Source organism: Balaenoptera ricei, chromosome 5 (assembly GCF_028023285.1).
Source record: "Balaenoptera ricei isolate mBalRic1 chromosome 5, mBalRic1.hap2, whole genome shotgun sequence".
NCBI lineage: Eukaryota > Metazoa > Chordata > Mammalia > Artiodactyla > Balaenopteridae > Balaenoptera > Balaenoptera ricei.
The window spans coordinates 8583149-8611007 of NC_082643.1; the positions used below are offsets into that span (position 1 = coordinate 8583149).

General features: G+C 40.2%; 1 long non-coding RNA gene across 1 annotated transcript in view; it reads right to left on the reverse strand.

Moving 5' to 3' along the window:
* LOC132366331 (uncharacterized) overlaps positions 1–27859 on the reverse strand; it is a 187613-nt gene that overhangs the window by 147898 nt on the left and 11856 nt on the right. The window contains exon 2 of the long non-coding RNA XR_009503423.1: positions 23051–23154. This is a non-coding gene — a long non-coding RNA (uncharacterized LOC132366331). The remainder of the gene's footprint in view (positions 1–23050; positions 23155–27859) is intronic.

The following is a 27859-nucleotide window of genomic DNA, read 5'->3' on the forward strand; positions in this document are numbered from 1 at the left end:
GAATTTTCACAAAATAAATTCCCATATAGCCACCACCTGAATCAAGAAATAAAATATTATGAAACTATGACATTGGTTTTTTTGAAAAAATCCAAAAAAATGACACTCTTAGGTAGACTAACTAAAAAAAAAATAAAGACTCAACAAAAATCAGAAAGAAAAAAGATAAAAGGATAAAAGATAAAATAAATCCTTTTATTTGCAAAAATAAAAAGATTATAAGTGTCTACTATGAAAAATTATGTGCCAACAAATTGGATAACCTAGAATAAATGGATAAATTACTAGAATAATGAGGAAATAAAAAATTTAAACTGACCTATACCCAGTAAGAAGATTTAACCAGTAATCAAAACTCCTAAAAAAGAAAGGTCCAGGACCAATAGGCTTCAATTGTAGAATTCTACCAAATATTTAAAGAAGAATTAATACCAATCCTTCTTAAACTCTTCCAAAAAATTTAAGAGGAGGGAACACTTCCAAACTCATTCTTTGAGGCCAGCATTATCCTGATACCAAAGCCAGACAGAGATATTACAAGATAAGAAAACTACAGACCAAAATCTCTAATGAATATAGATGCAAAAATTCTCAACAAGATACTCAGTATACCACATTCAAATGTACCTTAAAAGGATTATACACCATGACTAAGTGGGTGCTATGCCTAGGATGCAAGGATGGCTCAACACACAAAAAATAATCAATGTAATACACTATATTAACAGAATGAAGGGTAAAAATCACATGACCATCTCAATTGATGCAAAAATAGCATTTGACAAAATTCAGCATGGTTTCATGATAAAAACATTCAACAAACTAGGAGTAAAAGGAAATTACCTCAAATAATGATAGCTAATATGATAAGCCCACAAAAATCATCACACTCAATGGTGAAAAACTGAGCTTTTCCTCTATGATCAGGAACTAGGCAAGGATGCCCACTATCACCACTTTTATTCAACATAGTATTGGGAGTCCTTGCCAAAGTAGTTAGGCAAGAAAAAAGGATTAAAGGCATACAAACTGGAAAGGAAAAAGTAAAAATACTTCTGTTCAGAGATGACATAATCTTGTTTGTAGGAAACCCCAAAGATTCTACACACAATAAAAGCTGTTATACTAATAAACAAATTCAGCAGATCTGTAGGATAAAAACATTAACACAAAAATTAATTGTGTTTCACTACAGTCTAAAAAGTAAATTAATATGACAACCCCATTTATAATAGCATCCAAAAAAGCTATTTAGGAATAAACTTAACCAAGAAGGTGAAAGTCGTGTATACTGAAAACTACAATATATTGCTGAAAGAAATTAAAGAAGCTACAAATCAATGGAAAGACACTCCATGTTCATGGATCAGAAGACTTAATATTGTTAAATGTTCCTACTATTCAAAGTAATTTACAGATTCAATACAATCCCTACCAAAATGCCAATGGCACTCTTTGCAGAAATAGGAAAAAACCTAAAATTCATATGGAATCTCAAAGAACCCTAAATAGCCATAATAATCCCAAGAAAGGACAAAGCTAGAGGCCTTGCATTTTTCAAAACATATTACAAAGTTTCAATGATGAAAACTGTATGGTGCTGGCAGAAAAACAGACACATAGACCAATGGAACAGAACAGAGAGCCCAGGCATGATGTATTTTAAAGCTGTTAGAGAATAAATCCTAAGAGTTCTCATCACAAGGGAAAAAAACAATTTTTCCTCTTTTTTTTTTACTATCTATATAAGATGATGGATGTTAACTAAATTTATTCTGGTAATCATTTCATAATATATGTAAGTAAAGTAATTATGCTGTACACCTTAAACTTATACAATGCTAAGTGTCAATTATATCTCAATAAACCCAGAAGAAAAAAATAATAGAGAGCTCAGAAACAAACTTTCACATATACATTCAAATGACATTCAACAAGGGTGCCAAGACTACAACACGAGAAAAGGATAATCTCTTCACCAAATGGTGTTGGCAAACTGGATAGCCACATGCAAAAAATGGTGTTGGATCTTTACCATATACTGTATACAAAAATCAATTCAAAATGGAATAAAGACTTGAAACTATAGAAATCCTAGGAGAAAACATAGGAGAAAAACTTGATGGCATTGGTCTTTGCAATGATTTCTTGGTTATGACACAGAGGCACAGGCAACAAAAGTAACATAGACAAATGGGACTACATCAAACTAAAAAGCTTCTTCACAGAAAAGGAAACAGTCAACAGAGTGAAAAGGCAACCTACAGAATGGGAGAAAATATTTGAAAACCATTTATCTGATAAGGGATATCTCAACAACAACAAAACTACATAACCTGATTTTAAAATGTGCAAAGGACTTGAATAGATATTTCTCCAAAGAAGACATACAAGTGGCCAGCAAGCATATGAAAAGATGTTCACCAACAAAGGCTGATGAGGTTGAGGAATAAAATAGAACCCATGTGCACTGTTTTGAGAAAAAATTATTTGGTCACCCTTGTCATAAGTATGCTTATCTTCAATTGTGGCAGATAATGCCGAACTTTTTCCCAAAGTGATTGTACCAATTTATATTCCCATCTATTTGGGGACTCGGTAATCATCCTCTTGGTCTACTTGTCAATTCTTGCACCAATAACATACTTAATTTTTGTCACTTAGCAATAAGTCTTGCTCTCTAATAAAGCAAATCCTTTCACCTCATTTTTGCTCATGAGTGTATATTCTGTGTCTTACCATTTCCATTTGCATCTTAGATTCACCTTTTACCAAAAAAACTCTTGGAAACAATAATAACGTGGCTAATAACAGCAATTGCAAGTATGTTTAATTTCATGAGTTTATAATGATACTCACTGGTTATCTAAGCAGGGCGTGAGGGCACCAACTGATCATTTTGAAAGCTATTAAATAAAGGGAAAGAATCAAGCATTTAACCTCCCTTTTCTATGTGAACTGTATCTCAAAGTAACCAAAGAGTTTATGAAAGTTTTTATGGAAGTGTTGCAGCTAATCAACGAAGGAAGTGTTAAAGAATTACAATATCACCATTTTGTAACCCCTAAAGAATAAATGATCTTCGATGGCGTCTAACATCACAGAAAGGACACATGCCAGCGTGGTGGCTCTTCAGACACCACCACCTACACAGTGTTCCTGTGAAAGGTGAAACCGGAATCTGATCAAGATTATATCAATTTATAGGAAACACAGGAGGAGAACGGTTAAAAGACACCACAGATTCAGCTGGCAAATTCCAGGTTGTTACCGTTCTACTGTACCAGTTTCTCCCACAAAGAAGCTGTGAGGGCGGAGGAGACAGAGGCAAAATAGATAGAAGGAGAATTTACGTATCAAAAGGTACTTGAGACAGAGCTGTTGGGAAAGAATTCTCCGTAGGTGTTTCTGAATGTCTTGTGAGCAGAGGTAGGAACTGTCTTTTGGTTCTAGACTATTTTTCAAGGATGGTTTTAGAGTGAACAGATTTGGAAGATTGAGATAGTGTCTCCCTCCAGGGTGGAGCTCGGGTTTGCTTTCTGGCCACTATAGTAACGATAATGTCTCCCTCCAGGTTTGCGGCTGGCAGGTCTGCTTAAAGCTTATTATAATATTTTGGTGTTTCCTAAGCTTGGAGTTCTTCGTCTGTGACACAAACCCACTATGTACAGTGTCCCTCTGGCCACTCCAGAGGGGGAGAGGGAGGGAGGGAGGGAGAAAGAGAGAGAGAAGTATCTCATATGCAAATTTAAGTGGTTTGTTATCTGGAACTTTATGTGATCCCTTTCTCCTCCATTTTGGTAGTGGCGTCTACTATACCCACTGAATGTTGTGGTTGCGTAAGAAGGAAAGAAGTCTAAATTGGCAAAAGGATTAAATATCACATCTGGGTCGTTATGGTGCGGAGCGTCGACTCAAAGAAAATTGACAACCTAAAAGTTGAGAGTTCTGCTTTCTTCAGCGGACGTACTGAGGACAGCAAGCCTGGGAGGCAACATCTCAAGTAACCCTGGGAAAATTGCTCCGAGGAGGCGAGGGGGGAGCTAGGATATATAGGAGTTTTGCAACAAAGGGCGGGTAGTAGAAACAAAAGATTACTGTTAATGAAAGACAACTAGGTATCTCAAGTTAAGGAATTTAGCGCTTTTCTGCAAGATGCAAGAATCTGGGCTCAGTGAAGTCATTCCTTTGATACGCGCCTCAGCTCTCTGGGGCCAGTATCCCAGGTTTTCAAATCTTGAGTTTGCTCAGGGCTCACCTTGGGGCGTGGCTGCAGTCTGATGGCTGCTAGATGGCAGGTATTCTTTGTTTCCTTCCTGAGTTCCCTCAGGGCTCACCAGCTCACTGTCGGAGGTGGCTGCAATCGCTGATGACTGTGACATCCTTTGTTTACTGATACAGCAGGCAATATTTTACTTCTCAAGAGCTTGAGAACACAGGAGCCCAGGAAATGGAAGAGGCCCTGAGAATTCGCAGAAATCTTGGGGAGAGCTTTGGATACCCTCGGGGTAGTCTTTCTTAAATACTGAAGACGACGTGGACCTCTGGATGGCAACTGGGTTCAGATACAAAGAACCACACAAGGGACATGCTATTCAGTTCCACACCTGTTCTTTATTCATGCATTTTTAAATTCTTTTATTTAAAGTTTGTAGTAATTTTAAACTGTGCTGCAAACACAATTATAAGAGCAAGGCAAAGCTAGAGGTAACAGAGGAAACTGAGAGGCTGCTTCTTAACTTAGATCGATGAAAAGGTAAAGAATATGCTTCTAAGTCTGGTTTCTGTTTCTGTCTGTTTTGATAAGCCAACTTATTTAGCATGCAATAATAAAGTCTTATAGTTTGGAAAACACTTTATTATTAAAATTCCTGTGAGAAAAAAATAACTTTATTCTTGCTATCCTTACACATTCTAGTCCCAAGTCCCTTTTTCTCATTGAAACATCTGCATTATTCAATTTTTTTAACCCCTGGAGTCTTCTTAGAAACGTAACTCATATTACAGAACAGACTACAAACTACAACTGTGCAGACTGAACTGGAGGTAGACAACTGACCGTCAGGCTCCCTTAGAAATTGTCTGGATCTAGGCAGAAGACATCCGTAATAGACTTACGAATGTTTCAACACTTCTACCAGAATAGTCAGGCTGTCAGAAATAATCTGTGGTTTGACCAGAGAAATAAAAATTTGGCAGACACATACTTGGAAAAAAAAAAAAAGACTTTCACAAAACTGAATAAAGCACACATATGAACAAAATTTAGAAGATGCCAATACAAACGTACTCATTTTCCCTTCTCTAAACACAAAATATTTTTTTAATATTTATCTTTGCAATGAAACTGTTCTGCCAACGCGATGTCTATCACTAAAGATTTAATTCCGTGTTTACCCACTGTGTTCCAGGAAATGCATGTTCTATGAGATGCTAACAGGATTCTCATAAAAGTATTTTCTATGCTAATCAGTTTAGGTAGCTGTACATCTGCCTCCTGGAAATTCACAATGTACATATTAAAGGCTCTGGGAATTCCTACAGTAAAGAGATGTGCTTAATTCAGTATTTAACAAAGTTATTTTGGCCACTAAATCATGGAACACTTCTAACATCTTACTGAATTGTTTCTGGGGAGAAATGGTAATTTAATATCCAGTAAAACAATTCATTTCCAAACCCAAAATGGGCTAAGAAGATAAGAGACCCAGAATTATTTTTTCCAGGAGTTTTGGATCAGACATTAGTTGATGGTGTACCCACTACACCCTCTCTCATGGCATTCTCTCTTCCACGGCATTTGTTTTAATCAATATTTTTTTCTATTGAAGTATAGTTGATTTACAATGTTGTGTTAATTTCTGCTGTACAGTAAAGTGATTCAGTTAAATATATATATATATATATATATATATATATATATATATATATATATATACATTCTTTATTTTTATGTTCTTTTCCCTTATGGTTTATCATAAGATACTGAATATAGTTCCCTGTGCTCTACAGTAGGACCCTGTTGTTTCTCCATTCTATATATCAAAGCTTACATCTGCTGACCCCAGCCTCCCACTCCATCCCTCCCGCAACAGTCCCCTCCTCCTCAGCAACCACCAGTCTGTTCTCTATGTCCAAGATTTTGTTTCTGTTTCATAGATAGGTTCATTTGCATCTTATTTTAGATTCCACATAGAAGTGATATCATGTGGTATCTGTCTTTCCCTTTCTAACTTACTTCACTTAGTATGATCATCTCTAGTTGCATCTGTGTTGTTGCAAATGGCATTATTTTGTTCTTTTTATATGGCTGAGTAATCCACGGCATTTTCGTGTTCAGTCAATCAGATGGGTAATGGACCCTGGCATATGGATATCAGAAGTCACAGGTGCTGATTCTTCCAGTAATAATTGTGAATCCTTGAGGAATTTTAAACCTCTGAACTTCTGTTACATTATCAATAGAACAGAGTTAATCCCTGCTTTGTTATTCAACATCCACAAACGTTAAAAGCCACTTCTCAGGAAATCTACATTCTAGAAAAGAGTGAGAGGGAGAGCGAGAGATTTTATAAGTATAAAAATAAATAAGAAAATATCAGTGAGTGATAAATTCTATAAGAAGAGTTAACATAGGATGATGTGATAATATCTGGACCACTACTTTTGATTGAATGGTTAAGGAAAGACCCTCTGAGGCGATGACATTTAAACTGAAATTTGAATTACAGGCAGGCGGATATTTGGGATGAGGCTCTCAGGAGAAAGAGCGGTGAAGGGTCTTAAAGTGGACAGTGCAGTGGGGGTGAGGGAGAGTGATACGAGATCAGCTTGGAAAAGGAGGCAGAAACCAGATCAAGGTTGGCTTTATAAGCCGTGCTATTTTTTCAAGTACGGTGAAAAGCCACTGGAATGTTCCAAAGACGGAAGTGACAAGATCTATTCAATCTATGTCATAGAGCGGTTATAAAGATTAAATGAAGTATTGTGCATGAATCAGTCAGGGTTCCAACAGGACATACTGAGACTGGGTAATCTGAGGAGAATTTTTAAAAGAGACCATTTGCCAGGAGTAGGTTTTAAGGAACACACCAGAAACAGTTCAGTACCTGTGGGCTGTTAACAAGGGAGCCCAAAGCCTCAGAGGACTGGCTGTCCAAACCCAGAGAAGGTAGTTACATGGAGAACGTCAGCTGAAAAGAGCCTTAACCTTCAGGAAAGGGATACAGACAATCTGCAGCATCACAAAGGGGAGAAGCCAGCACGTCACGCTACCCCGCATCCCACTGGCCCAACCCACTCAGGAGTCCAAAGCAAAGAAGCCCATTGATGAAGATCCACACAGAGAACGAGGAGTAAGGATGGAGACGCAGCAGAAAGTGCCCAGCACTCTCCACTCCTCTTGCCCCTCAGCAACCACTCCTGTCCTTTGACTAAGTGAAAAGCTTGTGTCCCCGGTCAGCTACCATCCCTTCCAGGTCAATTCACTCACATCACCACTTGCAACCTAAAATGGTAACCACAAACAGTGCCCTTCATAAAAGGAGTGGGAGGGAACATGGGGGAAAGAAACAATTATTACAAGGCAAAGGTGTTACAATCTCTGCTTCTGTAACTGGTCACTAAGCCTAAATTTTTAACATAGTGACTTTCTTCCAAAATCCCCATTCCATGTTTTCCTTATTTTCTTAAAGCACGTTGCTTGAACAGGTTCTTAACCTGATCACTTGAGTCAAAACTTTAGTCCTGTAGGAGGAGCTGGGTCCTTTGGTGGTCCTGTCTTTATTGTGTTGCCACAGTTTTCTATTGCCAAGGGCCACGGGGTAATAGAGTCCTAAGTAGCTAAGAGTCCCACTTGGGTTCCAGAAATAGTTCTCCTCACCCTGCACTGTATAGCAGTAACTCAATTTCCCCTTGATAAATAGGATCATCACCCCAAATAGTACAATAACCTCTTCTCTGTCTATTGCTTCAGTAGCCTAAAATGACCAGCGGGCAGGCTCATTTCTAATTCAATGGAACTATTATTGAATTCCTTAATGGATGCATTTCTCCCTCCAGCACTATAAACCCATTGAGACCAAGCTCGCATGGATGGGAACAAAAAAATTCCTCAAATTATATATTTGGTATAATAATTGGAAAGTCCATTCTCACTTCCAGCTCCTGGATACATGGATACGTGGAAGATGGTACCCTATTTTGGCCTTGGTTGAAGGTGTACACGGAATCTTGTACACAGCACCCTGTCCTTACAGGATTTTACTCCTGATGGTGCCCAAAGTGAGCCTCCAGATGCCATCCCACAATTCCAGGAGAATGACATGAACACCATGAATGGTATCATGTTGAGAGCCCAGCAATGGCCTTTGCTACAGGCAGATTGGACACATTCTTGGTGTCAAATGAATCGGTCTTGATGTGAGGGTACCCCTGTTGGTGAGCCCACCCACAGCCTCCATTCCTGCCACCATACCTACTTCATATACTTCCACTGACCAATCATATGAAAGGTTAGGGAAAGAGGCTGACTGACATCCCTAGGAGAGATCGTCTTATCCACTTAATTATCAAAAGCACACATTCACCACCAGTATACCGTTGAACGGACATTTACATGGAACACAAATATTCTCCCACCTTTGCTATGCTGAAAGGCCCATCCACATACCTCTCCCTGAGACCTTATCACTAGTTTTCCTATATTTTTCTTTCCAAAGCCTTAACCGCTGGTCTATCCAGTTTATGTAAATCCATACTGCAGCCTAGCTCACCTTCCATATTAAGTGGACAACCAGAGGACTGCCCAAAGGTCTGCCCACTGAGAATATTTTCTTTCATCGCTGTCTTTCAGTGCCACCCCTAAGTGAGGCTGTATGTGGCAACTATCCATTTCTGTTTGATGCCCACATACTATCCATTCACAAACCAAGCTCATCCTTTTTCTTCTCCTTTCGGCTGGTCATAAAGAAATCCCCCATTAGATGGTAGGTATAGTCTGAGGGAATGGCAGGAAAGCAGTTAAGTGCAGCAACCACGGGAGTCTAAGCCATTCATTCATGCCATTTATTTGTGCCTTCTGACTTTCTTTGGCCCTGTCTCACATAGATCATTTTCATTTTTTATTGGAATGGTCCACACACGTCGACATTTACGGTGCAACAGTTTAGATAACACCCAGTTCATAATAGGCATTTTGGGTCACATATTCACTTATATTCAAAGATCAGGTGTTCAGTCTTTACCATGCCCAGTAGCAAGTTAAAAGATGTTTTTCAAGTGGAGAATAGTTGTCAGAAGAGGTCAAGTTTTCCAAACACCTAAGGGTCTGCACCTGTGAGCTTGAAAGAAGCTCTGTACATCTCTGTCCAAAACAAATGCTTAACACCGTCAGGTCTAACAGGTCACAAGTGTGAACAGCACAGACTTGCCGAAGAACCTTCCTTGCTTTTCTTACTCCAAGCTCTGCTCATAACTGGCAGCATTACAGGTTTTCCAACAAATGTGAAGACTAGCATCTCCTTCTGTGGTATATGCAGTCTCCCAGTTCCAGAGAGGTTCACAAAATGTTGTGCTTGTTCTTTGCAGTGGGCCAAGCAAAGCACAGAAACTTATATCTCAATTTAGAAGGGATGTCCCAATGCATCCAAGATGACTGGCTATCTAGAAACTCCGCCTATGTGACAGGTCCTTGAAATCAGCAGGGCTTTTCACTCTCCCCCTGACACATGTCTGTCTTATGAAGGCATGTAGGTGCTTGGTATTTCCTGCTCACTAGGTCCAATAAGCATAATTTCATCAACCTAGTGCACTAGCATAATGTGCTATAAAGTATCAAGGTGATCAAGTTCCCCCTGAACCACATTATAAGAGGAAGGAAGTGGGTTGACATAGATTAGATGGCCCTTAGGCAAGTCAGTATTCTGCTATCCCTGCTACTAGAAAGCAAACTACACCTTGTGAATTTAGCTGATAAAAATGCCAAAAAAGCATGTACTAGGTCAATAGCTATACACCAGGCAGGGGGCAATGTTTATTTCCTGCTCCAGTGAAGATACCTTGTTCAGAACTGCAACTGCAATTGTATTACCGTTTTATTACATCTGTGATAATCTACAGCCATAGATAAATGGTAAAATATAAAACAAAATCTTAATGAATTTCCCCCACTGCTAAATGGACTCACTAGCAAAAGAATGAAAAGGTTATTTCCTCAAAGAGAAATAATACCTGACCTCTCTTTTATGAATGCTGGGATCTCTTGCCCCGGGAGGTGTTAATACATTGTGGAGTTCAAGCGTAGAGAAGGAAGAAAGTAAATTGCCCAATTAGTGGTTGGTGGGGACCTTGGGCTTTGAAGTCAAAGGGAGGTCTGATCTCACTCCAGGAGACAGCTGGATTCCTCGAGTTTAAAAGGATGCTTAAGTGGTGGTTTCCGTAAGAAGCAGAATTCTGTATTCTATCCAGGGCAGCGCCCTTGGAGATTGCCAGACCTCTGAATGGAGTGGCAGCGTGGTTCTGGAACTAAGTCACTCATCACCGTCACGTCATGCGGTGAAGGTGCTGATGGCCAAGTTCGGCACAGGGGGGCCAGTGGAGTTTCCCATCTGAGAATGATGATAAGAGTTCAGACCAGTAGCACCTCTGTGGTGACTGTGACGGACCTAAACCAGAGGCCAGGTCTTGGGTAGTCCCAAGAGACATGAAAAAAAAGGTCCAGGAAAAATGATTGGATTTGGATGTCCCATTATTCCGTCAACCTGCAGCTGAGACAGATTGTACTTAATCGGTAAGAGTCTTAAAGGTATTTTGTTCTGGAGTCTGTATTTATAAAGCACGGTGATGCCTTGATATAAAAATACTCAGAAAGCAGACACCTAACCATATTTCAATGATGTGTGCAAACCCTTGGATAATGCAGAAGTGAGCTTATAACAAAGGGACCACCCTTTGTTTCCCTCTCGGTAAGTCTGTCACTCTTGCTTTCATGCTGCTTCCTCTCAAGTCTTTTCATAATAGTCTTAACAGTCATGTCAACATACCACTTTTTAGACATTATTTAAGAGGCACTACTATTGGAAGACTGTATTCAGAGGAGAAGTTGCCCTGCTCCTCACATCCCTCGGACAGAAAGTCAATAAAATCTTATTGTAACAAGAACTAAAACTAAAATATTTCGTATAATATTTTCACAAGGAATATTTTTTAAATCACCCTTGCTATAAAAATAGTGCAGCTCACTCCATCAGGTCTTAATTAAAGGCAGACTTCTCCACACACTTTGAGAAGTAATTTGCCCAAGGTATGCAGCTTTCTACATTTTTCAAGCTCCAGCACAAAGAAAGCATTCTCTGCTTGCCTCTTCCCAGTTGCATAATGGCTAAAAAACTAGTAAGAGAATATTTTTCAGCCCGAAGTTGGAAACTGTGTTTTACTGAATTTTAAAAACACCCAAGCATTATATTTTTTTGACAAAGTCAACGGTTCCTCTCTAGTTATCAAAACAAATGGCACCTTATTTAACTCAATAGATGTTACACTTGAAATCTACATGCCTGTTCACACTCTCTTCTTAGGGTTTGAAATTATGCAAATCCCTAAAGAATTTTTCTTGTTCCGGAAAAATGAATACTTAAGCATACAAAAAACTGCAGAATCACCCCCAAAATAATTCTATATGAAGTATTTTTTAATTCTACTGCAAGATACTCACGGGACTCCAAGAACATTTAAATCATGGCCGTAAACAATTCAAGAACCATGGCCTTCCACAAAGAAAAAAATAAATAAAAATCGGCATCAATGTCATTACATTATACGTGCTGGGATGCTCAGAGACTTAATGGGAAAAGAGAAGACTCAAAATGCCCCCTAAAAGCTTCTGTAAACACACTTTTATAATTTAATCCCATTTGTTCTCACTTTTCTACTTGTGGCCTAATAATGATGTAACAGGATCTGGATACATCATTCATCAAAATAACAGATAAATGTTTTTTCATCAACATGACCTCACATATGGTATAGCAGGAGCTCACCACTTTCTGAGTCTATGAGCATCAAAATTTTTTAATTTAACTATTAGAATATTATACTCTGGTGTCTTCTATAGATCATGAGTGTTCAAAACACCTGGAAATGGTGTTCTCTAGGATGTTTTCCAGAAAAGCTAAAGGTCCAGTCCTGGATACCTCTAGGAGGAGTTTGCTTGGTAAGACGTACATTTACAGCTTTTGCAAGGAGTCAATAGTCCACGTTTCCTGGGACACCACGGCCTTAGAGCTGCAATAAGCAAGTCTAAGAAGGTGATTTCTCCCAGGATCCACAGTCAGTGTTTTAAAGTTTTCTTTCTTTCCTTCAGCCAAAATTTGAGAAACTGTATACGCCCTTAAATGTTGCAAATGAAAAAGTACCACTAAAAACAGCACAATGGGAAGCATTGGTAGAGGAGCTTTCGAATCTACTACCAATAAGGGAACTGAGTAAACGGAGATAAAATGTGACCAGTGAGAGCTCTTCTATTAGTGCTCTAATTAAATATTGTCCTAAATGAACCTTAAATTAGTGAAACATATTAGAATCAGCACCAGATGCCTCACCCTTAGCTTGCTGATCAAGAAATGAGATCCTCAAAGTTTACATTGGTGCTAACAATACAGAATGTACCTTCAGTAGAGGGATAAAGGATACTTCCTTCTTTTCAGTGTTTATCCTCTGTAGCTCTCTTGTTGGCAAGTGCAGTACGTTCCAGGTTTTTGGACGGTTCCTTTGCAAAGGAATAAGACTTCCGTGGTAATAGTGGTAGTCGATTAGTTTTTAGGGGGGTGTTGTTTTCTCCCCACAAATGGCAAAGTTGATTCAAGTTTGATGTAAGACCCTCAATAACCCCACATTAGTATTTTATGATTCAAATGAAAACACACAGACTTTACTTCTGAATCGATGATGTAATCCTCTGAAATTAAAAAAATAATAATGCAGGGATTTCCCTGGTGGCGCAGTGGATAAGACCCCGTGCTCCCAACGCAGGGAACCCAGGTTCGATCCCTGGTCAGGGAACTAGATCCCACATGCATGCCGCAGCTAAGAGTTCACATGTCGCAACTAAGGAGCCCGCCTGCCACAACTAAATAAATAAATAAATATTTTATTTAAAAAATGCAAAGAGCAAAATTTCGGTTTCTAGTTTCAGGGCGACCATATCCTGCTTTGGTGTCACTGATGAGCCCTCATCCCCCCAAAAGGGACTGAATAGACCCACAGTTCCTGCACCAAGAAAAGCCAACTTACTCGCTCTCATTCCCCATCTCCAGGCACACCACTCTCATAATTTCTGATTCCTGTTGTTACATAAATGAGAAGTGTAATCAAACTCAACAGTGTGTCTGTGTGGTGGGGGGAAGGGACAGTGCGGTGGGAGTGCTTTTTCCTACCTGTCTGCCACCCACCTGAAAAGTCTGTTGGTTGATCGGTTGGATTGTTTGTTTTATTAGAAAAGACTTTACTAAAAGGAAGTCAAATAATGTTATGGGTTGGGTAAAGCTGGTCTGTATAGGCCATCTACTTGAGCCAGAACAGCATTCTTTTGAGAAAGAGCTGTTTCTTCAGAATCACCTCTGTGTGGTTCTAACAACAGACACATATGATACATCCTAGTTCCACACTGGCTAAGCAAGTCTGAACTAAATAAAAAGATGTCCACCTGTATGTGCCTCCCATCTACTAGAACTGCTTTAATCAAGCCGAAAGCTGAAGCAAGTGCAAGTGAAACCAAACCCAGTACTCGAACAACGTCATGGAACAGGTAGTGTCAGAAAATCTAGTAAAATAGATCAAAGACATCCCCTTTCTCTTCTCAAACTCACTACCATGGCCGTAAAAAAACCAAAGCTTGTAAATTCAGAGAGAGAAAATAGAAGAGGAAACAACGGTGGACCAAAGATGCCAACACACTGGAAGAAGGGCAGTAGAAGGAGTGGTGGTAACCGGGACGGCTGATGCAGGGGTGGCACCCCCAGGAGGAAGTGTGACACTCCTGACGAAGATGAGAGGCGCCCAGGAGCTGAAGCATCAGTTATTGATGGTGGGACTAATGTGTGAGGCTGACACCAGAAGACCAGCTGAAAGTCTGTATTGGAAGGACCAGGTAGTTTCCTCCACTTTGTTGATCAGGGCAAGCAGCCCTCCTTATCCCCTCCATCCACACTGCACTGCGTTGACCACAGGTATATTCCCTGGAGGCGTTCAATCAGAAAGGCTTCAGGTTTGGAAACGTTGGCTAGAATGAGTATGGAGAGACTTGGGGCTGCAAATGAGATCAAGTGAAGTCTGCATAGAGACTTGTAGGACTTCATGGCCTTCTCCCCTTCCCTGGCCCTGATTCCAAATGCTGGGAGCCAGAAATATATCTACCATGTAGGCGAGTAAAGGACTCCTCTCTGGAGAAGTTAACCAGCCATAAAGAAAAGAGCTAGAGTCATAGACACGAAGGAGTGTCCTAATCAAAAAGGCAGTTCAACCCCCCAGTCAAGCTCCAGGAATAACAGCTGTTAGAAAACAAGCCCTGCCCAAAGACGGAGAATGTCCCATCAGAGAGGGAGTAAAAGAATGGAGAAGAGCTCAGACTCCGGAGACAACTATGTAGATTCAAATCCAAGTTTCCCATCTGCCTGTTGGCCTTGTGCAAATATTCAACGTCCCTGTGCCTCTGTTTCTTCATCTGTAAAATGGAGATAATAATGGTTCCTTCCTCATGGTTATTGTTGTTGAGATATGTATTCGTTAGCCACCCACAGACTGGGTGGCTTAAACCAGCGGTCCCCAACCTTTCTGGCACCAGGGACAGGTTTCATGGAAGACAATATTTCCACGGGGGCGGGGGGCGGGGGGAGGATGACTCAGGCGGTGATGCGAGCCATGGGAAGCGGCAGGTGAAGCCTCACTCGCTCGCCTGCAGCTCACCTCCTGCGGCATGGCCCGGTTCCGGCCCAGGCTTGGGGAGCCCTGGTTTAAACAACAGAAGCTTATTGTTTCACAGTTCTGGAGAACAGAAGTCCAAGGTCAAGGTTTCAGCAGGGTTGATTGCCTCTGAGGCCTCTCTTCTTAGCTTGGAGATGGCCACCTTCTCTCTGTGTCCTCACAGGGTCTTCCCTCTATCTGCGTCCATGTCCTAATCACCCCTTCTTATAAACACTCCAGTCATACTTGATTAGGGGTCTACTCAAATGCCCTCATTTTAACTTAGTTACCTCTTCAAATACAGTCACACTCTATCATCCATATGACCCACAGAGCAAAGCATAATTACTCAAGTATTGGGACTGTTTTTAAGCTAGCTTTTCTTCTCAGAAGGGGGTGATTATTTAGTATATTTCTATTATATGGAGAGTTTGAAGCCTATATGCTAATTACTGCTGAATATTTTTAAATCTTCAAAAATTAATAACTGTTACACTAAAGGAGAATTTTAAATGCGAGTCTGAGCATGTCACCACCCTGCTCAACATCCAGCCAAGGCTTTCCACACAGCTTATCACTTACATTTAGAAGCGACGAGTCCTACATGTCCTCATCCACACAGCTTCATTCCCCAGTGGTATGCTGGAAATGTTCAGAAGAATTCTGCCACTTGTATTAGCAAACGTTTAAAGAAGTTGTTAGCAAACATGTATAAAAACATACTCATTGGGGCTTCCCTGGTGGCGCAGTGGTTGAGAATCCACCTGCCAATGCAGGGGACACGGGTTCGAGCCCTGGTCTGGGAAGGTCCCACATGCCGCGGAGCAACTGGGCCCGTGAGCCACAACTACTGAGCCTGCGCGTCTGGAGCCTGTGCTCCGCAACAAGAGAGGCTGCGATAGTGAGAGGCCCGCGCACCGCGATGAAGAGTGGCCCGCACTCGCCGCAACTAGAGAAAGCCCTCGCACAGAAACGAAGACCCAACACAGCCATAAATAAATTAATTAATTAATTTTAAAAAAAACCACATACTCACTGATAAATGTTTTGAGAAAGAAATTAATCATACTTCCTTATTCTGTCAGACTTTTCTCGTGGGGAGTTCTGTTAAAGAACCATGCGAGTGAAAAGAGAATTGAACTAATATGTCTAGTCCAGTCTACTCTTACCTTTAGGATAATACGTACAAGAAGAACTACTTCCAGGAAAACATTTTGTTCAGAAAGTACCCTCTCCTCTTATCCAAACTGCCTGAGGTATAAAAACCATCACGTGGATTTTTAACACGTTATCCATCTCTACTAGTTCTTTAAAAATGTCAGTGTAAGCGATGAATCACGGTAGCACTTGATACCTAGAATTTCTGAAACAAACCCTCACTTGAATGGAACATCCCAGCCCTGTGGAGTGGGAACGTCTTTAAGACTTGGGGTTATTTGGTAAAAGAAAAATCCGGACATATCCTTGTTCATGTATTACTTTCAGTGTCTGGGTAATGAGAGCAGTACCTACGGTAATATTTCTGTGAGAGCACAATCAGAGGTAATATCTACATGGGTACCAAGTTGTGGGATGATCCACAGGAGACACGTCATCTCATTGGCAGAGGTCTCCCTAATCCTCATCCAAGCAGAATACATTGAATCCTCATTTGTTTACACTGTGTCATTATTTTATCTCTTAAGCTGCAGAGTAATCAATTCAAATCCTTGCCATGCCACTTACCCTTGTGCAACCACGGGAAAGTTACTTAGCATTTCTGTGCCTCCATTTTTCCCATCTGTAAAATGGGAATAATAACATACTTCTCTCGTAGGGTTGTTAGGAGAACTTAAGCATTCAATAAAAATTAACTACTGATTATGTTTGCGTCTCTCTTTCCCACCATGATGACTTAGGGGGAAAAAAGGAATTCAGAAGAACCAAATAACACTCACCAAGCATTTACCTTAGATACCTATAACACAATCATTTCTTATAGAAAGGTAGGTCCAAAAATTCCAGTTCTGGTGACATTTTAACTGGGCCCTAATGATGCACGCTTAGAAATGCATAAAGGACAATATCAGCACAATCAAAGGTTTTGTTCTTAAACCCTCCCTTCAACCTGTCTCTGTTTATTTCCTTTGGACCCTAACCATTATGTTTTATTCTCTCGCCTCTCCTACTGGGCTTTTCATCTTGATTCACCTTTTGAACTACCTCTTGGTTCATGAATGTTGCCTTTCTTTCCCAAAACTTTCACTAGCTTGTGGCTTCCTGGAATAGTGTCTCCTTATTTACTGTCCTTTGGTACTGACCCAGGACGCTTTCCCTTCAGGGCTTCCCACTGCTGTGCCCCTCCTGCTGCTGTGTAGGGCCCTGACTGGCATGACTCTCTTCTCTCCCTGCCAAAGCCAGGAGGCGACAGCCACGATTGCCAATGTGTAAACTAATGGCAACCAGCATGGGAAAGTAAAATGCAAAATTAATAAGAATAATCTTAGCGGATTATGCTTTAGAGATAATTCCCCCAAATATTCTTTGTAATTTTTAAAAAAGGGGCAAGAGGAACATAAACTTGGATAGACCTTACAGTATCCAAATATTGAAGAGAAGGCTAAGAGTGTTGCGTATTCCAGACTCTTGTCAATCTGCTGTTCTTGTGCAGCGTAAAGAGCAGAGACAGTAGGACCTGGCAGACACAGATTACATTCAGGTTCTGTCGCTAAATAGCACAAGACTGAGACTTTGACCTATTAGCTCTCATCTGCATAATATGTTTAATAATATCTACCTTACAGGAATGTTGTAAAGATTAAAGACAATATAGATCAATTGGCCAACAAAGATTTCTTGAGAGATGAGTGCTGAGACTGCCCTTGAATTGACAAGGAAGTCTCAGCACTTCGCTGGTGGCCCAGTGGCTAAGCCTCCAGGCTCCCAGTGCAGGGGGCCCGGGTTCGGTCCCTGGTCAGGGAACTAGATCCCGCATGCCAAAACTAAAGATCCTGCATGCTGCAACGAAGATCCCGCATGCGGTAACGAAGATCCCACGTGCCACAACTAAGACCCGATGCAGCCAAATAAGTAAATAAATATTTTTAAAAAGGAAAAGAAAAGGAAGTCTCTAAAAGAGTGGAATTGAAGGAGGAGCTGCCAGGAGAGACTGGGGATGGGGAGCTATGGTGACTCAGGTATTACTTTGGCTTATGGATGGTGGGTAACAGTTATGCAACGGATAACCTTCTGTTTAAAAAAATTCCTGAGACCTATGTATTAGCAGCTGACAAGGTATTTCCTTTTCTCTCTGAGTTAATTTTTACAACTTCTTTTTATAACGTAAGTGAATAAATTCAAGAGAAAATATATGAGCTGGAAGAAGGAAAAACCAAGCGTCTCAGCCAACTCTGTCCCATCCAGTGGTCCCGAGGGAACTCTGGGACAAGGAGAATAAATCATGTTTGTCCCTCATATGTACAAAAACTGATGGAGTCCTGCCATGGAACCTATTTGTATTGGATGAGAAACTATACTATTAAAACTTTCACCTGAGCTAGAAAAAATGAAGTCTGAATGTAGATATCATTTTGCTTCAAACATACAGACAGGTTTTTAATGGAAAACAAAGTTGCTCTGCTTTAGAAAAGGAACTGAAACTTGGGGATTGGAAACTGCCAATGGAACAGAAAAGAAAGGACTTGGGAAATAGTGTGGACTTAATTGTGTCCCCCTCCCTCCAAATTTATATGTTGAAGCCTTAAACCCTCAGAATGTGACTGCATTTGAAGACAGATATTTAAAGAGATAATTAAGTTAAAATGAAGCTGTTAGGGTAGACATTAATCTGTTCTGACTGTTGTCCGTATAAGAAGAGGAGATTAAGACACAGAAGAGACACCAGGGATGCATGTACAGAGGAAAGGCCATGCTAGGACACAGGGAGAAGACAGCCATTTGCAAGCCAAGGAGAGAGGCCTCAGGAGAAATCAAACCTGCCAGCACCTTGATCTTGGACTTCCAGACTCCAGAACTGAGAGATAATAAATTCCTGTTGGATAAGCTCCGTAGTCTGTGGTATTTTGTTACTGCAACCTGAGCAAACTAATATGAGAGAATATAGGGAAAGGACAGGAGAGGGAGGGTGTGGCTATGACGAGAAGTGAAGGCAGCAAGCCAAAGGAGAGACAGCCAGTAAGAAATGGTGGATGGATGGCCAATGGAGGCCATGGTGGAAAAATGTTAAATTTTAACTTTTGGCTTGTAGTCGGTAATAATGTAATTCCACTGCACAACTTCAAAGCTTCAGCGTGGTCTGCTAAATACAAATATGCCTTGTGTTATTGATATTTTGGTCAATGAAGGAATGGGGGCAGAGTTCAGAATGGAGAAAAGTGATTTAGAAAAAGGATTGCAGTTTCAAGAATCAAGAGAAAGGTAACAACTAAAAACTGAGCAGATCCAGATATCAGAGCAACAGGAGACAATGGAGACTTGATGACATCCCAACAGCTGCTCCTGGAGTTGCTGGCATAACCAGACAGTACTGAATGCATGCCCTGTGAGAAGGTAGGTTTCCACCCTCAAGGGCCCAGAGGGATTGTGGAGTGCCTAGAAAGTGAATCTTAAGTAGATATGAAAAAAGGAAAATGTCTAATAGGTAGTTACCATCTGGCGTATTACTTTACACAGAATCTCATATTAACCCAAGACAGTTACATAGACCCACTGAGAAGGAGCTCAGATTCCTTCTGAAAGGTTCCAATGAAGTAAATAGTCAACACTGTGCTACTATAACATTGGCAGAAAACAGGAGTTTAGGTGATGTGTGTTGCATCTCTGCTCCTAAATTCAATAGCAAGTAGCCCTGATTAGACTAGCGTCTCAACACTCATCTTTGCCTTGATAGATTGCCACATAATCGACAATAAATATCCTGGTACATAACCAAGAATAAATATCCTAGTACATTGATGTGAAAGACAGTGAAAAGAATGAAAATGGACTGAAAAGATTCTTGCACATTCTAAATGTTTCAGTACCTCTAAAGCACACACAATTAGATAACTGTCTTGTCTAACACGCAAAACATAGTACTGTGGAACAGACTACTTATTTTTACACTTTCTTTCTCCAACCAGCTAAAGAAGGATTTCTACATAACAGGAATAGAATTTTCCACCTAATGACCAGGGTTTTTTTTTTGTTTTTCTTTTTTGGCCGTGCCAGGCTGCATGTGGGATATTAGTTCCCCCGACCAGGGATTGAACCCATGCCCCCTGCATTGGAAACGTGGAGTCTTAACCACTGGACTGCCAGGGAAGTCCCTAGTGACCAGTTTCAGAAGAAGAAAATTGTTATTATTGAGTTTTGCCTTTAGTAATTACTATCCTAAACAACCGACTTTGGGGGGCTCAAGTACTGCTCTTGTTATAATTGTAGTCTTTGTCAGTTTCAGTTAGGTTTTCCAGTGTAATTCCTAACTTGTAAGTTTGGGATTTGGATTGCACAATTTTTGTCAGGTCAGCAAAATGTACACATATGTTGTGGTGAAGGTTTCATCTTCCTAAGGCTACGCTTATGGGCAGGAAAAAAACAAAGTTCGCCAACAAATAAACTGTCATTTTCGCTTGGTCATAGAATTTCCTAGACTTCTGTTTTACTACTTAAGCAAGAAGTTAAAGAGACAAGAGCTTTCTTCACAAACTTCACATATTTGAAAAAAAGATTGCATAAATTAGAACCAAAAATAACTGCTTGATACCTTCTTGCTTAGCTCCAAGTTACTTTCCAAATTATTATACCTTATAACAGGGAGCAAATTCCTTTACAAAACAGTGTGCTATCCATGATTTTCTAAAACGACAGCCAAATTTGAAGATAAGGATTATGATAATTAACACTATGAACACAATCCACTATTTTAATACATTTATCATTACACGATGTTATATTGTATATTTATTTGTAGTAGTTAGCCTTGACATTAGAATTCAAACTCTTTGAAGGCCCGGCTTTGCACGGTTCACTGCAGTTTTGTTAACGGAATGAATGAATTTCTGATAGTTACTAGTATATGTTTATGTATCACATTTCTTTTGTTCTAGAAAAATAATTAAATTAATTGCCCCATAAAATTAAGATACAAAATAAAATATTTCTCTCACTTCATGACTGTAAATTTTAACAGAATTAATCAAAAGATATTTCGTGACCACTTTGGGTAGTACATTACTCACTTACTGCTTTACTCTCTAGCTTTGGTTTTCCATGATTTTCAAACACAAAGGCAAAAAATAGAAGACATAGTAATAAAGATGCTTGGCAAGATCATACTTCCCTCAAGATGATGAGATAACAAAAGGATACATTTTTCAAAAATAAGTGATTATCTTGTCTTGAACTTTAAGTATATTTTTAAATGGAAATGCATTCATAAACTTCCATATACCTTATGAACAAAACCAAAGTTTAAGTAGAAATATCTTTAATGGACAATTATCTTTTTATGTTTCAGGCTTTCCAGTAATTAAGAAATCATTTCTGTATTATCTGCATTGGACAGAGCATGCTCAATAATATGGATAAATCTACTGTGTCTAGTCAAGCAATACATTCCAGAAAAAAATGATTTTTAAAAACCATTTTGACCAATTAAATTAGATGTAGTAGTCAGGCTGTCTTCTTCTTTTCTTTCTTTGGGGGGGGGGGGGGTCAGGGGATGTTGCTATGGCCAATGGTTTGGCTGGATGATCAGGGACTTGGAAGAAACATGATTGGGAAATTGGGGACGAAGAAATTCGGAGAAGAGGTAATGTGGACAGATTTACCAGAATAGCCAAAGATCATGAAGGTGTCTGTGTCCTACGTGAATGCTCACCTAAGGGTGACGCCAGCAGAGGAGGACTCTAGTAATCAATGGGACAGGATAACTTGTTCTGTGGACACCAGTCAGCTTCCTTCCCCAGCCATCACTGTAGTCACCCAGTGGGCTCGTGAGCGAAGCGGCCACGGTGGCGGGGCCGGAGGTTATGCACGGCCTCATTAGCACAGGCAGCCCTTCGACAAGGCCCACCTGAGTGGCCGCAGCCACTCAGCAGACACCAACACTGAGCTCCCTTATGGTGCCATTCCCCCCGGGGGACCAGCCAGCTACCTGGTATCTGGTTGATCACACGGGAGCATCTCCATCACGGAAGGGGCGGTGGTTCGTCCTTGCTAGAATAGACACTTATTCCTGATATGGATTTGCCTTCCCTAAGGCTCTCTTCTGCTATGAACGTTCACTGAGCTCCAGTCAGACTGGCCTACAGCCTCATACTGGCCTCATACACACCCCAGGTCTTTTCTTTTCTTGGAGCCTTTGTGCATGGTGTTCTGTCTCTCTGGACCATTCTTTTCTCTGCTTTTATAGCCAATCCCTGCTCATTCTTTAGATCCCAGCTTATATATCATCTCCTCAAAGAGGCTTTTCTTGACCACACCATCAGAATAACTTATTTGATATTACCACATCTTTTTATTTAGATTCATTTTTTGTATTATTTTTTCCCTTTTCTCCCACTCTCATCCAACTGAGAGGGAGAAGAGATGTTAATTACCATAATAAGAGCAAATTTAAAGCTCTATGGTATGTGAGGACATACTGAAAAGTTGCCATCTATGATCCAGGCAGTGGCCTTCACCAGACACCAAATCTGCCGGTGCCTTGATCTTGGACTAACCAGCTTCTAGGACTGTGAAAAATAAATGTTTGCTGTTTATAAGTAAAAAAATAAAATAAAATAAAACTCTCAAAAAAAAAAAGCTCTATGGTAATTCAGAGGAGAGAAATATTACTACTTTGCGGATGACCTAGAAAAATTGTGCAGGAGACATGCTGTTCCTTTCACATAGTGGGAGAGACGGCATTCCTTCTTGTCTAGGTGTCTCATGCAACCAGTGTGAACATCCAGGACGAAGGGAATAGCTGTCCCATTTGAGTCCAGCTTCCTCTCCTCTATTGTGATATTGCTGCCTATCTGTCAAACCTCACTGCCTTCACTATGTTCATTTTTCTTTCTTCTGTTCACAAACTAGTGATTGAAAAGAAGTTGTGATTAATCACATTTACCTTAGCTGCTCTGAGGTTTCATCCTTCTGAGTGTTTGCAAAATGGCACAGAGTCTCACAGTAGGCGGGGGTCCAGGAGCAGTGGTGTGGTAGCAATTCCACAGGCTGTGCAAATAAAACCAGGAGAAAGACTGTGAGCTGGGCTTTGGAGCCCCCCGACCCATCTCCCCTCTAGCCCAGGCACATAATGACTGTTCACCCTCACTGCTCTTACTTACAAACATGTGCTCTCATTTCTAGACTATAAATGTTGCTCTGCCATCATCTTTAATAAATCTTCTGTGCCAGCACTGCACACTTGAGAAGGTGAGAGCATTAAACTAGTCAAAAGCCATAGGTGTTTCCAAATGCTAAGGAGGAGGGATGGGGGTCAAAACATATGCATCAACATGGGTGGACTTCAAGGGTATTATGCTGAGTGAAATAAGTCAGGCAGAGAAAGACAAACACTGTATGATATCACTTATACGTGGAAACTAAACAATACACCCAACTAGTGAGTAAAACAAAAAAGAAGCAGACTCACAGAGAACAAACTAGTGGTTACCAGTGGGGAGAGGGAAGGGGAGAGGAACAATAAATGGGTAAGGGGTTCAAAAAAGGGGGTTATTATGGGATTATAGGAAATCATGTGCGTGAAACTTTAAAAATTGTAAAGCACTATAGAGTTTTAAAATAAATAGATAAAAATTTTTTAAAAACATTGATGGTTGAGGTAAGTGAGGCTGTTGTTGGTAAAATAAAACAGAAAGTGGGAAAAAATGGCCTGCCTGCTACCTAAAGTGCCACAGGTAGGTAGATCAATGGGTTCACTGTGAAGAAGTACTGCTCAACGCTTATGAGCTCAAAATCACAGATATATTGGGTGGGCCAAAAGGTGCCTTCAGTTTTTAAGTAAAAATAAAAGACACATTTTTCATTTTCACCAAGAACTTTATTGAACAACGTATTTACCCTCTTATTCCACTATCTTCTGCCATTTTTCAGGCAACTTCGTAATTCCATCTTCCCAAAACTTTTTATCTGTTTGAGCAAAGAACTGTTCCAGGTGCCTTTTACAGTCTTCCAGGGAATTGAAATTTTTTCCATTAAGAGAATTTTGTAAAGACCAAAATCAATGGAAATCCGCAGGTGCAATGCCTGGTGAATACGGTGGATGAATCAGAACTTCCCAGCCAAGCTGTAACAGTTTTTGCCTGGTCATCAAAGAAACATGCGGTCTTGCAGTATCCTGATGGAAGATTATGCGTTTTCTATTGACTAATTCCGGACGCTTTTCATCGAGTGGTACTTTCAGTTGGTCTAATTGGGAGCAGTACTTGTTGGAATTAATTGTTTGGTTTTCTGGAAGCTCATAATAGAGCCCTCCCCTTCCAATCCCACCATCTACACAATATCACCTCCTTTGGATGAAGACCGGCCTTTGGTGGTTGGTGGTGGTTCATTTCCCTTGCCCCACGATCTCTTCCATTCCACATTGTTGTCCAATATCCACTTTTATTTTTAATATATTTATTTATTTATGTATTTATTTTTGGCTGCATTGGGTCTTCGTTGCTGCGCGCGGGCTTTCTCTAGTTGCTGTGAGCTGGGGCTTCTCCTCGTTGCGGTGCACGAGCCTCTCATTGAGGTGGCCTCTCCTGTTGCAGAGCACAGGCTCTAGGCACACAGGCTCAGTAGTTGTGGCCCGCGGGCTCTAGAGCACAGGCTCAGTAGTGGCGCACGGGCTTAGTTGCTCCACGGCATGTGGGATCTTCCCGGACCAGGGCTCGAACCCATGTCCCCTGCATTGACAGGCGGATTCTTAACCACTGTGCCACCAGGGAAGTCCCCAATATCCACTTTTTATCACCTGTCACAATTTGTTTTAAAAATGGAATTTTTCATTACATTTAAGTAGAGAATCGCATGCAGAAATATGGTCAAGAAGGTTTTTTTCGCTTAACTTATGTGGAACCCAAACATCAAAGCAAGTAACATAACCAAGCTGGTGCAAATGATTTTCAACGCTTGATTTGGATATTTTGAGTATGTTGGCTATCTGCCACATGGTATAACGTTGATCGTTCTCAATTAATGTCTCGATTTGATTGCTATCAACTTCAACTGGTCTACCTGAACATGGAGCATTGTCCAGCAAGAAATCTCCAGCACGAAACTTCATAAAACACTTTTGACACGTTCGATCAGTCAGAACACCTTCTCCATACACTGCACAAATCTTTGTTTGCATTTCAGTTGTGTTTTTACCTTCTTGAAATAATAAAGCATAATATGCCGAAAATGTTGCTTTTTTTCTTCCATCTTCAATATTAAAATGGCTACACAAAAATTCACCAATTTTGATGTCTTTTTTTAAAATGCACACTGATATGACAGCTGTCACATGCAATCTAACAAAATTGTTTTGAATGAAGTTAAAGACAACTAAGAGCTACTAGAGCCATCTTATGGAAAAAAATGAATGAAATTTTTGGCTAACCCAATACTTCCTATCTTTTCCTAGAAGATTCATAGGGCCATCCCACACTGGCTTGTAAACTTGTTTCAGTCAGATGAGTTGGGAACACCAGCTTATTTGAGCCACCAAGTATTAACTTTGTTCTAGAGGGGAAATTTATGATCATAAATTTCCTGAAAGCACGTGCATGGTTATTTACACTTTCCTAAACCTGAATGTGTTTACAAACAGTGACATTTAGCTATTTTCAATTAAGTCTTTCATTTCCAGAGTTCTCATATGGGAAATCCTACATGGACCCGATCCCCCATTAAAGTCACTCTAGCAGGACTTGGTCAGAACCTGCTACAAAATTGGTGTTTCAACAATGATACTGATGGAATGCATGTCCACTCAAAATACAGCTGGCAGCCTTTATTGCTGGATTGATATTTGTTAATATGAAGATTGGGACCTACACCCATCTCAAGGAAGGAAGAGAGAGGGAGAAAGGGAAGAAGAGAAGGAGGGAAAGAGAGAGAAAGTTTCTATCAATTGTTTTCTATCTAAACACTTTTTTAAAGTTTCATTTACACTTCTCATGGAAAAGGTGATGTTGCCCAGTTAAGACATATGCTATTTCCCTAAACAGGTCATAATTTTCCATCTGTAAAAAAATGTCATTTGACTTAAGTGAGCTAAGATTCTCAAGAAACAGAGGGAATGTCAGCTGAATGTTAATCACAGTTTCAGACCTACTATTTCCCAATATACTGTCCAGCTAAATGTGGTGACTTTATTTTGCTGCAAATTCCCCAACCCCAGTTATTCTGCTTTCTCTGCTACTATAACATACAGTCACTTTTCTTTTCAATATGTATGTGCAGAATGCTCCTGAAGAAAGAAATGTCATTTTTCAATGTTTTAAATGTTTTTCTATTGCTGCCTATTCGTCAAATCTCCCAACTGTCAATATAGTATTTTTTCGTCTCCTTTGGCTTGTAAGATAGAAATTATAAACCAGCATGGTTTCCTACATTTAATGTGGTATATAACTTTATGCATTTATCTAAAGAGTATTTTCCATACGTTGAATTTAACAGAGCTCTAAAATCACAGGTATCATTTCCGAGCGATAATAGTATTTAACTTTTATTGAGTGTTTACTGAATTCCAGGTGCTGGTCTAAGTTGTATACGTATGCTCATGTTTAATCCTCCCTACAGCGTTCTGAAGGAGTGCTGTTTCTGTCCCTATTTTACAAAGGAAGCCCAGAGAGGTTAACTAACTTGCTCAAGATGCTTCAGTTAGGAAGTGACCAAAGCAGCCCAACGGCAAAACCCTTGCTCTTGAGGATAACGGTACACTGTATAGCAATAACGCCTTGGGACATTTAAGAAAGGTGTTCATATTTGATTCCAGAAAGCAGTGAGCCCATCTGTGACTTACATAAATTCTACTTCTAGGTTTGACTTGCCTAACAGGCCAGCTAATAAGGCCCTTAGCTCACAAGATGGAAGGTAAATTTTCTGGAGTAAGGAGTTTTACACCTACACAAACCAAGGCAATATGCTGGCCCCTCACCTCCATCAGGTTTGTGTCACTGCTGCCTATTTGTCAAGCTCACTGCTTTCACTGTGACAGATTTTTCCTTTCCTTTGCTGGCAAAAAAAGAGTTCACTGAGAGGTTGTGATTATTAGTATTTATGATGTCTATAGCAAACATCATTTCCTATATGCCTATGGCTTACGATTTCATGCAAATATCTGAAATGTGTTAACGAACTACAGCGTTATGAGTAACATTTCTGAGAAAATAGATTTTTTAATCCCCCTTTAATCAAAGCTATTGCCTTTCTCTCTGAGAGGATAGTTACATTATCTGATTCCATGTCGTCTTCCTGTTTTCTTCCCCTTATCTCTGAACTCTTTTTCCCCATTTCATTCTGCCTTTCTTTATTCTCTTTTCCTGCACAGATTGATTTTAAGAATTATTGACCTAGAAATGATGGCCTCTCCCTTCCACTAAAAAAAAAAAAGGGAAATTGTCTGTGTTCCCGGAGAAAATAACAGAAAACTTGGTTTGAGGAAAAGGGCAGGTTCATGCTCTACTAGCCAAACATTCTTAGGAATCATCTGCTCTGGAAGACCCTGAGCAGCCTCTGATCTTTGAAACAGAGAAAGCGTTAGCGCTAAAGGAACAGTTGCTCATTTGTTTATTTGAAACACCCTGAAGACGATGTCAAGGAGAAAGAAACATGGATGTTTGATTTTCTGATATTCTCCTAAAACTTTCCACGTTCCCTGTATCGAGCAAGGTCTATCCAGAAAACCAGAAACCAGTACATATAACAGGAAGATTTTAACACA